Genomic DNA, 11856 nt, shown 5'->3' with positions numbered 1-11856 from the left:
TTCTGGAGTAAAGCACAGATTTCTCATTTTAGCAGAGAAACCTGTGAATTTTGCAGTTTTACAGCAAGCACTCTGCAGGCTGGCAGAGTTTCAGCTTGCACGGGCTGGGAGGGAGTGGGAGGAGGGCGGTCAGGCAGGGGGCACCATGTGCATGTATGTGTAAGTACCTTCTGTCTTAAAATCAAGATCAATGGATGGTTTGAACTTCATGTATTATGGCACCATAGCACCTTTTGCATCTGTAATATGACATTTATCACCAGGTGTGACTTTCATTATTCTATACCATAAACCCTACAGATAATTGTGACCAGAGATTTTGCCATTATAGATTCAATAAGTCCAATATACTTTGGCATGAATCTGCAAGTCAGAGATATGGCTGTCCATGCCAATATAGGTAAGATATTAATTGATAATTTGGTCAATGCCAACCAAATATTTTGGAAGTTATTCATAATAACCAGAAAATCATTAAGGTCATAGATCAAGTGGCAACCATTGGATTTCACCAATGGTGGGAGACATTGTGAGGGTGGTTGCCCACAGCTACTGGAATATTCCAAGTCATATTGCATCCAGTAGTGATCATCTTGATCGCTCAGGCATGTTTAAGTGTTGGTATGAGGCACATGAAGAAACAGATGAACAAAATAATTTTTAAGAAAAGGATTAAGTTTGAGTGTAGAACCCTGAATGAATAGAGGGCTTCCTGGAAGAGAGCTTGTGTGTGGGGATGTGTGCTTGAGGTCTGAGAGAACTGGAGATAACCTGAGATCTTGGTGTGTCTGTCTAGCTGCTTAGGAATAGTCTGATGTTTGAGAGAGAGTTGAGTGAAAAGAGCTTCAGGTGTGCTGGGGTGTGTGTCTGAGTGCCTGAACTTGTGCATATGCCTGAAGGGTAGTTTTTAGGGGTGTGCAAAATGGGCCATATTTGATTCAGATTCATCCTGAATCAGGGACAGTGATTTGATTCATTGATTCAGATCACTGTCCCAATTCGATTCAGCCAAATCTGAATCTGAAGATTCAATGCTGATTTGGAGAATCAGCGATACGGCCAGAGACACAGCTTTAAATGTTTTTTCTACATACCTCAAGGTACCTGGTATGGCTCATGAACACTGAGATGGTGGGCCGGATCGAGCGTACGGTGCCCCAGCCAGCCACTCCCCCCCTGGCTGGGGGATGATGTACCTCAAGACAGGGGAGCAGGGGTGGCTCAAGACAGGGCTGCTCCTCTGTCTCCATGTGGGGCGTGCAGCACAGCTCCTCTCCACTGCACAGCCCCTGCGCTGAGGCATGCAGAGACAGGAGCAGCCAGCCCATGGGTGCCTGCTGCCCCATCTTGAGGCAACCTGCATGGCAGCCAACCAGGCAGCTGGCTGGGGTGCAGGGTGCATCAAGACAGGGGCTCCACAGTACATAGAGATGGGAGAGCAGGCAGCCCTCAGCTGCCTGCTCCCCTGACTCTGTGTTTGTCCCAGCACTCGCTACCAGGTGTCCCAGTGTTTGTCCTGGTGCTTGCTACTGGGAAATCCTGGTACCAAATTTTGCCTTGGCATTGCAAGTTAGCAGCGCCAAACACTAACTAATGTGCAACTTGTGCAGTTTGTGGTGCTGCAAAGAGGTTTGTGGTGCTGCAAAGAGGTTTGTGGTACTGCAAAGTACCACAAGCCACACATGCCTGCATGTCTGGATCCAGTCATAAAGGCTGACTTCAACAAAAATTAGAGGAAAATTTGGACCACTCCTAATGCTAACTGACTTACAAAACATTACAAATGGATTCACTCACGGGATCAAAGAAACAGCAGAAGATTTGCTTGAAAGAACTAAGAAAAAGAATCAACCATGGATGAACAATATAATCATGGAAATGTGTTATGCACAATGAGCATTGAAAGCTAAATGTTTTGATTTCCTCTTGGCCCCTCTCTGGGCCCCTGGAAGCATCTGGTCCTGCCCTTACTTTTATTTTGAGGTTAGCTCCCCCAGTCTTTCCCCGCCAAGGGGTAACCTGCAAGACAGCAGGGCTAGGGTTTTAGGGCAGGAAAGAATGCTGGAGTCAAACGACCCCGGCAAGGTGCCTCTCTAGCCTTCTTTTGAAGACCCCCAGAGTAGGAGCAAGCACCACTTCCCTTGGAAGTTGGTTCCAGATCCTAGTTGCCCTGACTGTGAGGTGGTGCTTCCTGATGTCTAGCCTGAATCTACTCTCCGTCAATTTATGGCCGTTATTCCTTGTTACTCCCAGTAGTGCTCAGGGGAACAGGGACTCTCCCAGTGCCTGCTGGTCCCCCTTGGCTAGTTTATAGACGGCCACCAGATCCCCTCTCAGCCTTCTCTTGTGGAGGCTGAACAGGTTCAGGTCTCGTAGCCTCTCCTCGTAGGGCCTGCCCTGCTGCCCCCTGATCATGCAAGTGACCTTCCTCTGGACCCTCTCCATGTTGTCCACATCCCTCCTGAAGTGTGGCGCCCAGAACTGGACACAGTACTCCAACTGCGGTCTGACCAGTGTCGCATAAAGGAGGAGGATCACCTCTTTGGATCTGCTCGTGATGCATCTGTGGATGCATGACAAGGTGCGGTTAGCCTTACTGACTCTGTCCCCACATTGGCGGCCCATGTTCTTCTTGGAGTCTAAAATGACTCCAAGATCCTTTTCTGCCTCTGTGCTGATGAGAGGGGAGTTCCCCAGCCTGTAGGTATGCTGCTGGTTCTTTCTCCCTAGGTGCAGTACCTTGCACTTGTCAGTATTGAATGACATCTTATTCTCATCCGCCCACCCCTCTAACCTGTTCAGATCCAATTGTAGCCTGTCCCTCCTTTCTAGCATGCCTACTTCTCCCCACATCTTAGTGTCATCCGCAAATTTGAACAAGGACTTATGTAAGTTAGCATAAGTCATGTCAAGTTTTCATCTTGTAATGTCAAGCCTCCATCCTATCCCCATGCCCAGTTGTGTAACCTATGACTCATACTACCCCTCCTATGTGACTTGGTTCCAGAATGAATGGGGTTGAATGAGGGTGCTTGAGAGACAATGGCAGTAGGTCTAAAAATAGCTCCCTCTGAATGACCGAACCATCAACCCCAATATCTGGGCCAACAACCCAGCCCTTGGAACCTCCCTCAGCATTCAAGAAACAAAAGATGAGACAACCCACCATTGTGCCAAGCTTCACATGCTCAGTAAGAACATCTGGAACAGGACTGACCTTGCCTGGACAGGCCCTCCCCATAGGAGATCAGAGGTAGTCTGCCCCATAAAAAGGGGTAGTGAAGACTGACACCTTGGGATGCCCTCTCCATCTGGATCAGCACCATGCCACACCACCTATCCACCCAGAGGCCCTGCCAGTTGTCACAACCCAGTGATTTTTGGTGCCTCGGCACTATGGAATTTCCTGGCCACATGAGAGCTCCTTTGCACGGCAGAGTGTTCTGCTGCAATTGAGAGCCTGCGTGCAGGAGAGTTCCCGCCAATTTGCAGTTTCCTTTGCAGGATGCATTTCTTCTTTGCAGCACAGAGATGCACGGTGCAAAGAGTTCCCGCTATTCGGATGCAGATTTGTGCCCCGCTATTGGCCAGTGCTAAATTATTCACACGTGGCGGCTAGTAATTGGCTCGCTGGCCGTTTAAAATTCCGCGCGACTTCCGCCCAAGTCGAAGAGCTTTGAGCACGCTGCAGAGTGCCTCTGAAGTTATCTGACTTGCGGCTGCCGATCGATAGACTGATCACCTAGGCTTCGAATTGCGGACGGATTAACTGGCTTGGGCCCCGCCAGCTGGAGCAACTCGTGTGGTTGTTCCGATGACCGGACCACCTGCGTCGTGATTGCAAGCGGCGTGAGTAAAGTTTTTTGCAACCAATAAGTTGTGTCTGCCTCTCCATTCACCAGCCCGCCCTGACGTACGAGCGTAACTCGAGTCGGCCCTGGCCGTCCGAGACACCAGTGACCCCTCTCTGGACAACATCTGCTGGACAAAGACCCCTTTCCAGCCTGGATAGACTCCTATCACCCCCACCCCCTCTTCAACCAAGGACTTGGACTCTGTTTCTCTTCCCTACCTGGACTCCAACCCTTCCACTGAGTCTCTTTCTCCTGCTGCCATTGTGAGTGCTTGTGTGTGTGTGTGTGTGTGTGTGAACCAGTAACTTCATGGGGCTGTGTAGTGTGTTGTTTTTTTAATAAACCTATTAATTTTAAACCATGAGTTGGGTTTTTGTGTTTCCTGACTGTTTCCTCCTTGCCACCACTTATCTGACCCCGCAATCTCTAAGCTGTCAGCCTGTTTCCAGCCCCAAACTCCCAGGCTTCTGCCTCTCTCTCTCTCTCTCTCTTTCCTGGCTGTCTCCTCCTTGCCACCACTTATCTGCCCTGCCACCCAGACTATCTCAGCTGTCTACCTTAGTTTCCAGCCCCAGTCTACCGTAAATAACCCCAAGCCTCAGGTCTTCAGCCAGCTTCTCTCTAGTCCACCAGTTCTAATCCCAGTTCTGGTAACTTTCACTCCCTACTTTTTAACTCTCTCTCTCTCACCTTAACCTTCCCCCAAGTATCCCAGGTACCCCAAGCACACACATACATACCATACCATCAAAGTTAGGAACTTACCTATGTGTAGGTGGGTTGTATGTGTGTGAACTGGTGAGTGTGTATGTATGTGTATATGTGTGTGTGTATATATATGTATGTATGTATGTCATTGTGCACATGATATATGAATTGTACTGAGTGTGCAGGTGTGGACAATTGATTTTTTTCTAACTTTTGGGGTGTATAGTATATGTGCTTGAATTGGTGATAGGTATGCATGTGCCTAGGTTAGTTTGGATGTGTATGTGCCTGAGTTGGTAGTGTGTGTGTATATGCACCTACTTGATTTGTGTGTTTGGATATGTGCAATTGCGTCACACCCTCCTGTCTAACAGCACAATATTGAGATTCTGAGAGTTGGCCTGACCCCACAGGGCAACAATCTCTCCCAATCCCAGATGTTACTTTGCTCAATGGAAAAGATGGCCACTCAGTTCCTGAAGCAAAGGTTGTGTCATTGCCTGTGACCTTCTGGACAGGTGTTGAAAGCTGGATTCATGATGACAGTGATGATGACAATGACATGCACTGAACTTTCTTGCTCCCCCTTTTATGCTTTTCTTTAACTTGACTGCTTTGATGACTCCTTGCTTTTGATTGGTCTCTCTGCAGACAGCATACTGTCCATATTTTATCCTGTCAGCATATTCCTTTGCTCAACAGACCCATCACAAGCACACCTCTCAATCTGGCCTTTTTCCAGTGTCTTACTTTGAGCATTGTCCATTGGTCTCCTTTATCACCTTTCATTAACATGTCCAATCATTTCATCCCTCTGATTCAGCTGGTTAGTGCCAAATTCAGTTAATTTGAGTAATAACAAAACTGTTACTATGGTGTGTTAAAAAAACTTCTCACAGTGATCAAAAAGGAAAGAAACATCATGCAAGCAAACTCAAGGCCATAAGCCGCTTGCAACAAGCAAGGCCAGCTAATATTGCAAGCACTAGCAAAATGAAAAGTTCAGATAACAATGAGGCTATACCAGGGGTGGGCAATTATTTTGGGTGGAGGGCCACTTACCGAGTTTTGGCAAGCTTGCAAGTGCTGCATGGGTAGCCCTGCCCCTTGACAGGTGCCCTGCCCCCTGGTTGCCATCTTGTGACCAGAAGTCCCACCCCTTACCCCCTAACCTTTGTCACCAGAAGTCCCTCCCCTTGCCCCCGGAAGTACTCCTTTCAGCAAGGGGTTTTGCCATCTCAGAACCAGAAAAATACCAAATTATATTCTAAAAAGTGATCATCTACAACATTCATTAATTTGATTTCAAAAAATATTTTTGTCCTGATTTACATGTGTTTGTGTAGTGTACATAGAGTTGATTGCACAATAGCTTAAAATGAAGTCTTATTCTTGTATATTGTGGGAGGTGGGTATACGTTTGTGGGGGACATGGGTATGTGGGGTGTGGTGGGTATGGCAGGAGGGTGGCTGGGGTTTGTGTATGGCAGTGCGAGGGGAGGCAAGGGGAGGTGCATGTGTATGGAGGGGCATGCGTGTGTGACTCACCCTATGAACACACACACATACACTCTGCCCCTGTGCCTGCACACACACACACTGCCCTTATGCCTGCAGACACATGCACACACACACACACACATACGCACACACACACACTCTGCCCTGTGCCTGCAGACATGCACATACTCTGCCCCTGTGCCTGCCAACACGCACGCACACACATACACACCCCTACCAGCGGTCCGGGGATGCATCCAAGAGCCACAGCCACCTAATACTGGAGCAGGGCAGAGGTAGGAAAGCAGGAAGCTAGCTGGGGGTGGGCAGGGCTGGGCTGCTCAAGCCTGCAAGCCTGCTGAGGGTCCCTCTGGGTCCTACTGCCCCTGTCTCCAGCCAGCTTTGACGGGGAGCTGGGGTGAATAAATATTAATTTATTAAAATTTTTAGGGGCTTCGAAGGCTGGATAGAATGGCCTGGCAGGCCACATCTGGCCCACAGGACGTACTTTGCCTGGCCCTGGGCTATAAAGAACTTTAGACTGAATATAAAAGAAATCTTTAAACAATACTGTAATTCACCACTCTATGAACAGGTGAAACTTTAAAGCATAAAATATGACAAGCTACCCTAACACCTAGCCCTACCCTCCAGTGTATCTATTACTCCCCCCAGATTAGTGTCATCTGCAAACTTGCTGAGGGTGCCATTCCCAGTCTATGAATCCTGAATAGGGGTGAAGGGTGACATTAGCACCGAGATAATTAGCTCAGCCAAGATTAGTTACAAGTATAGCAGAACTTTAGGACCCAAGGCGTTTTACTGATGAAAATGTAGGGACCTATAAATATGTCGGATGTTTGCTCCAATGCATGCTAATTAGCATGTGTTAGAGCAGACTCCATTAAACGAGTTTGCTGGAGCGTGCTAATTAGCACACACTGGCAGCCTCCGTGTCACATGTATTCACCGTCCCCATGCTTCAAAATGGCAGTGGGGATGCTTTAACTAAAGCTTGTCAAACAAGCAACCCCCTCCCACCTCCGGAGTACATGTAAAGACTCCCTATGTTTCCACACTGTTGATGTTTCTTTGCCTTTCTTTACCTTTTACCTGTTCCCTCCCTTTGGCCTGTTGGCTTGTGATGCTAACACCTATGATTTTCTATAGAACAGTGGGAGTTCCCCCCACCCCCCACTTGCTTCTTGGGCCAGTTTCTGGGGCTCCAGAGTTGGCACACATGCATTCTCCATCCCTCTCCTTGGGATTTATACTGTGTAAATGTGCATGCCTGAATGATTCTAGTCTTCCCAGAAACCTACTTAACTGTAGTGCAACCTACTGAGTATGCTCAGAAGAGAAATGCAAGATGTGAGTAGCTATACAGATTTAACATAGAATCTAAATACTTCTTCATTCAGCACAAAATTTCTGGATGGAACTCAATATCTGGGACCTATTGCTTGTAGGATGCAGAGAAGCTTTGTATATTGATCTAGATAACATAAACATCTGGCATGATAACAATCAGTGCTGAGGAAGAGTTTCTGAAAGGACAAAAATCTCATGCTTCGGGCTCTAAACCAGACTCTAACTAGCCTGTGGCCTGGTGGTTGCAGCACTTTCCTGGAAAGGAGATGCATGTTTAAACTCTCCTAGGTAAAGAGACCCTAGAAACTGTGTCTTCTTGTCCATAGGCAAGTATAACTCAGGATTGTCTCTTGTGACACAGCTGTCACCATGGACTCCTGCTTTTCCTTGATGCCACTGGCTGCCATTCCCTTCCAAGCGCCCCCATCCACACTGCCCAGGCCTCCTGCTGCTGTCTCTACTGGGCATTTTGTATCTAAACAACACACATCATGTACAAGCACCCAGGAACGCTGAATACATGAGATGCGGAGGCTGCTAGAGCACACTAATTAGCACGCTCCAGCACATTTGATTGAGTTTGCTCCAGTGCTCTGTAATTACAGCGTGTCTGAGAAGCATCCCCACAAGTCTATAGGCACCCATATACTTCGCACCTTAATTTCCTCCCCACACTTCCAGAGGTGTCGCCAAATAAGTCTTTAGACCCTAGGGCACTCAAACAGCAGCCTGAAGCTGTCCCCAAGTCTACAGACTGCCCCCTGGCACATCCATGTGTCTAACCAGCTGTTATACACATTACATTCCCATTACACGTGAAATGCATAGGAGGCCTAAAACCTAGGTGCGCCTCTTATGGGCTAAAAGCTGGTAAGGTTCACCATCGCCCTACTGCTGGCAGGCACATGCATGTGCCTAGGGTGATTTTGTACTGTCACAAGTAAACAGGACCCAAATAGTAAACACCAAAAACTGTTTCTATGCAGCTACATGCAAATCATTTGGGTGCTTGAAGGTGCAATAAGATTTAGCCCTTTCAGCCTAATAACTAGAGCCAGCTACATCACAATTTAGTTTCATGACAACTTCCAACATTTCAAAATGTATTTTCCTCCCCAGTGGGAAACACATTTTCACGCATTTTGGCTTCTAGGGTTCTCAAGGCCTTATTGCTGCTGTAAGTGATTCTGCATCCTCTGACACTGCTGGCCAGATGTTCAAAAACAGGGTCCTAACAGTGACATTTATATTTAGGCCGTTAAAATCTGTGACCTAGTTGTGGGGTTGTTGAGCCTCAAGCACGCCCACTGAGTAGGGATGGGGCATCAAAACTGAGCAGACCCGTGTACTAATAGTATGTATGGCCCCAGTTTGTGGCCTTATAATTACAGCTACCACCCCATATTAGGATGACCTACTGAGCAAGATTTGAATTCCACTCTGACTCCTGTGGGGGTCAGTGGTGGTAGCAGCCAGAAGCAGCTGCCACCACCACCTGAGCTGCTTAGAAAGTTGTGGGGCAGGCCAGGGGCTCTTGTCTCTTATGGGGGAATTTGAAGGGGCTCTCATCTCTTACAGGAGGGCTCAGTCCCCCCAAGCTCCTCCATATTTCGAACCCTGCTACTGAGTGATGTTTCCTGAACCAGCTCTGTCAACCTAAAGCAGAGGCTCTGGACTGAAGGAAGTGTTCTGGTGGACAGTCTCAACATAAAGGTAGTGTAACAAAATTCCTACTAATGTAGCTACTACAAACATTAGCACTACTCTTTATCACACACACACAATCATAATATTAATGGAATAAGTATGCTTCTTATTTCTCTATAGAAATGTGTTTGCAACCTCCAATACCCAATGCATAGGGGAAAGTTAACCCTAGCATAAGAATTTTTACATCTTGGAGCTAGATTCACTCATCTTTTAAGGAAGTTACCACGGCCTGTAACCTACAACTTATGACATTTCAGAAACCCCTGAGGTATATCAATGCTTCTCAAACTTTTAGGACCTGTGGCACCCCTCTATAATTTATGTGAATTGAGTGGCACCCTATTTCAAAAACTAACATAAATTACAGAGCTTACTGGCTTGCACAGGTGCGTGGCAGTGGGGATGGGGGAATCATTCAGGCAGGAACAAGACTGAGTTGATGCATATCTGCTTAGATTATTCACTTATAGATTCATAGATATTAGTGTCGGATGGGACCTCAACAAATCATCGAGTCTGACCCCCTCCCCCAGGCAGGAAAGAGCACTGGGGTCAGATGACCCCAGCCAGGTGCTCGTTCAGTCTCCTCTTAAAGACCCCCAAAGTCAGGGAGAGCACCACCTCCCTTGGAAGCCCATTCCAGATTCTGGCAACCCTTACCATAAAGGAGTTCTTCCTGATGTCTAACCTGAATCTGCTCTCTGTCAGTTTGTGGCCATTATTTCTAGTTATTCCAAGGGGTGCCCTGGTAAACAGAGAACATCTCCTATCCCTTGCTGTCCCCACCGAAGAATTTGTAGATGGCCACAAGATCACCTCTCAGCCTCCTCTTGCAGAAGATGAAGAGATCCAGGGCCCTCAATCTCTCCTCGTAGGGCCTTACCTGCAGGCCCCTAACCATATGAGTGGTCCTCCTCTAGACCCTGTCAAACTTATCCACTTCCCTCTTGAAGTACGGTGCCCAAAATTGGACACAGTACTCCAGCTGCACCCTCACCAGTGTCACAGAGGGGAAGTATCACCTCCCTGGACCTGTTTGTGATGCACCTGCTAATGCATAATAAAGTGCAGTTAGCTTTACTGATCACTTCATCACACTGACAACTCATGTTCATCTTGGAGTCAACTATGACTCTGAGATCCCTTTCTGCTACAGTGCTGCTGAGAGGGTCATCCCCCAACCTGTAAGTGTGTTGGTGATTCCTTCTCCCTAGGTGCAGCACTTTGCATTTGTCCTTGTTGAATTGCATCCTATTCTGTTCTGCCCACTTCTCCAACCAGTCCAGATTTGCCTGGATTCATTCCGTGACCACTAGTATGTTTAATTTACCCCTTAATTTGGTGTCATCCATGAATTTGGACAGAGTGCTCTCCACGCCCTCATGCAAGTCACTGTGGAAGACATTGAACAGCACTGGTCCAAGGACCGAACCTTGGGGAACTCCGCTGCCCACATCTTTCCAGGTCAATGCCAACCCATCCACCACCACTCTCTGGGTGCGTCCCATTAGCCAATCTGCCACCCACCTGACCATGTAATCATCTACATCACAGCTGCTCAGTTTATTTATGAGAATAGGATGAGATACCATATCAAAAGCTTTCTTACAATCCAGGTAGATGACATCTACCTCATCCTCTGCATCTAAGCATTTTGTTACCTGGTCATAAAAAGAAACAAGGTTAGTCAGGAAGGATCTACCTGCTACGAACCTGTGCTGGTTGCCCTCCAGCATTCTTTTCCCTGCTGGACTCCAACAAATGTGATCGCTAATAGTTTTTTCAAAGGTTTTCCCAAGGATAGAGGTGAGGCCAACTCGCCTATAGATACCCGGATCCTCCTTCCTCCCCTTCTTGAAAATAGGAACCACATTGGCCCCTTTCCAATTCTCTGGGACTTGACCTGAGCACCATCAGGGCTCAAACAACTGTGCCAGTGGTTCTGCTATGACACTGGCCAATTTCTTCAGCACCCTCGGATGAAGATCATCTGGGCCTGCTGACTTAAACACATCCAGCCCCTCCAAGTGTCCCTGCACTAAGTCAGCGGTAACAGTTGGTGGGCTGGTTTCCCTCCTGTACTTGTCTCTAATCCAATTGGCAGATTTGTCCTGATCCGTGTTCAGGAATATGGAACCAAAAAAACTCATTGAAAAGCTTAGCTTTGTCCCTCCTATGTGTCGCCAATTGCCCTAGTCTGTCCTGTTGGAGTCCTATGTTACCCTGCACCTTCTTTTTGCTCCCTATGTACCTGTAGAAGGAGTTTTGTTGTCTTTAATTTTCATTGCCAGCCTAAGTCCCATTGCAGTTTTGGCCTTTCTAACTGACTCCTGCAAGTGCCTAGTAAGTGTACTCCTCCTTGGTACTTACCCCCTGCTTCCACAGCCTGTGTGCCTCTTTTTTGCCCCTAAGCTTTCCTTGATTTCCCTGTTCAGCCAAGACGGTTTCTTGGCCCCTTTGCCCCCTTTCATGCGCAATGGGATTATCTCCAGGGGCAACACATAGCGGATGCACATGGTTGCACATACACCCCCTGAGCATGGCGGTGCGCCCCCTGCAAAAAGGGGCAGCGGCACCTGCAGGTGGTTGCCACTCACCATCCCGCCACCGACACCACTGGCGGCATCTGCAGGCGGTCCATGATCACCACTGGCTGCTGCTAGCGCTGCCAGCGGTGCCTGCAGGTGGTCGCCAACCCCTGGTCAGTGCCCAG

Source organism: Alligator sinensis, unplaced genomic scaffold, assembly GCF_000455745.1.
Source record: "Alligator sinensis unplaced genomic scaffold, ASM45574v1 scaffold639_1, whole genome shotgun sequence".
NCBI lineage: Eukaryota > Metazoa > Chordata > Crocodylia > Alligatoridae > Alligator > Alligator sinensis.
This window is presented reverse-complemented; position numbering follows the sequence as displayed.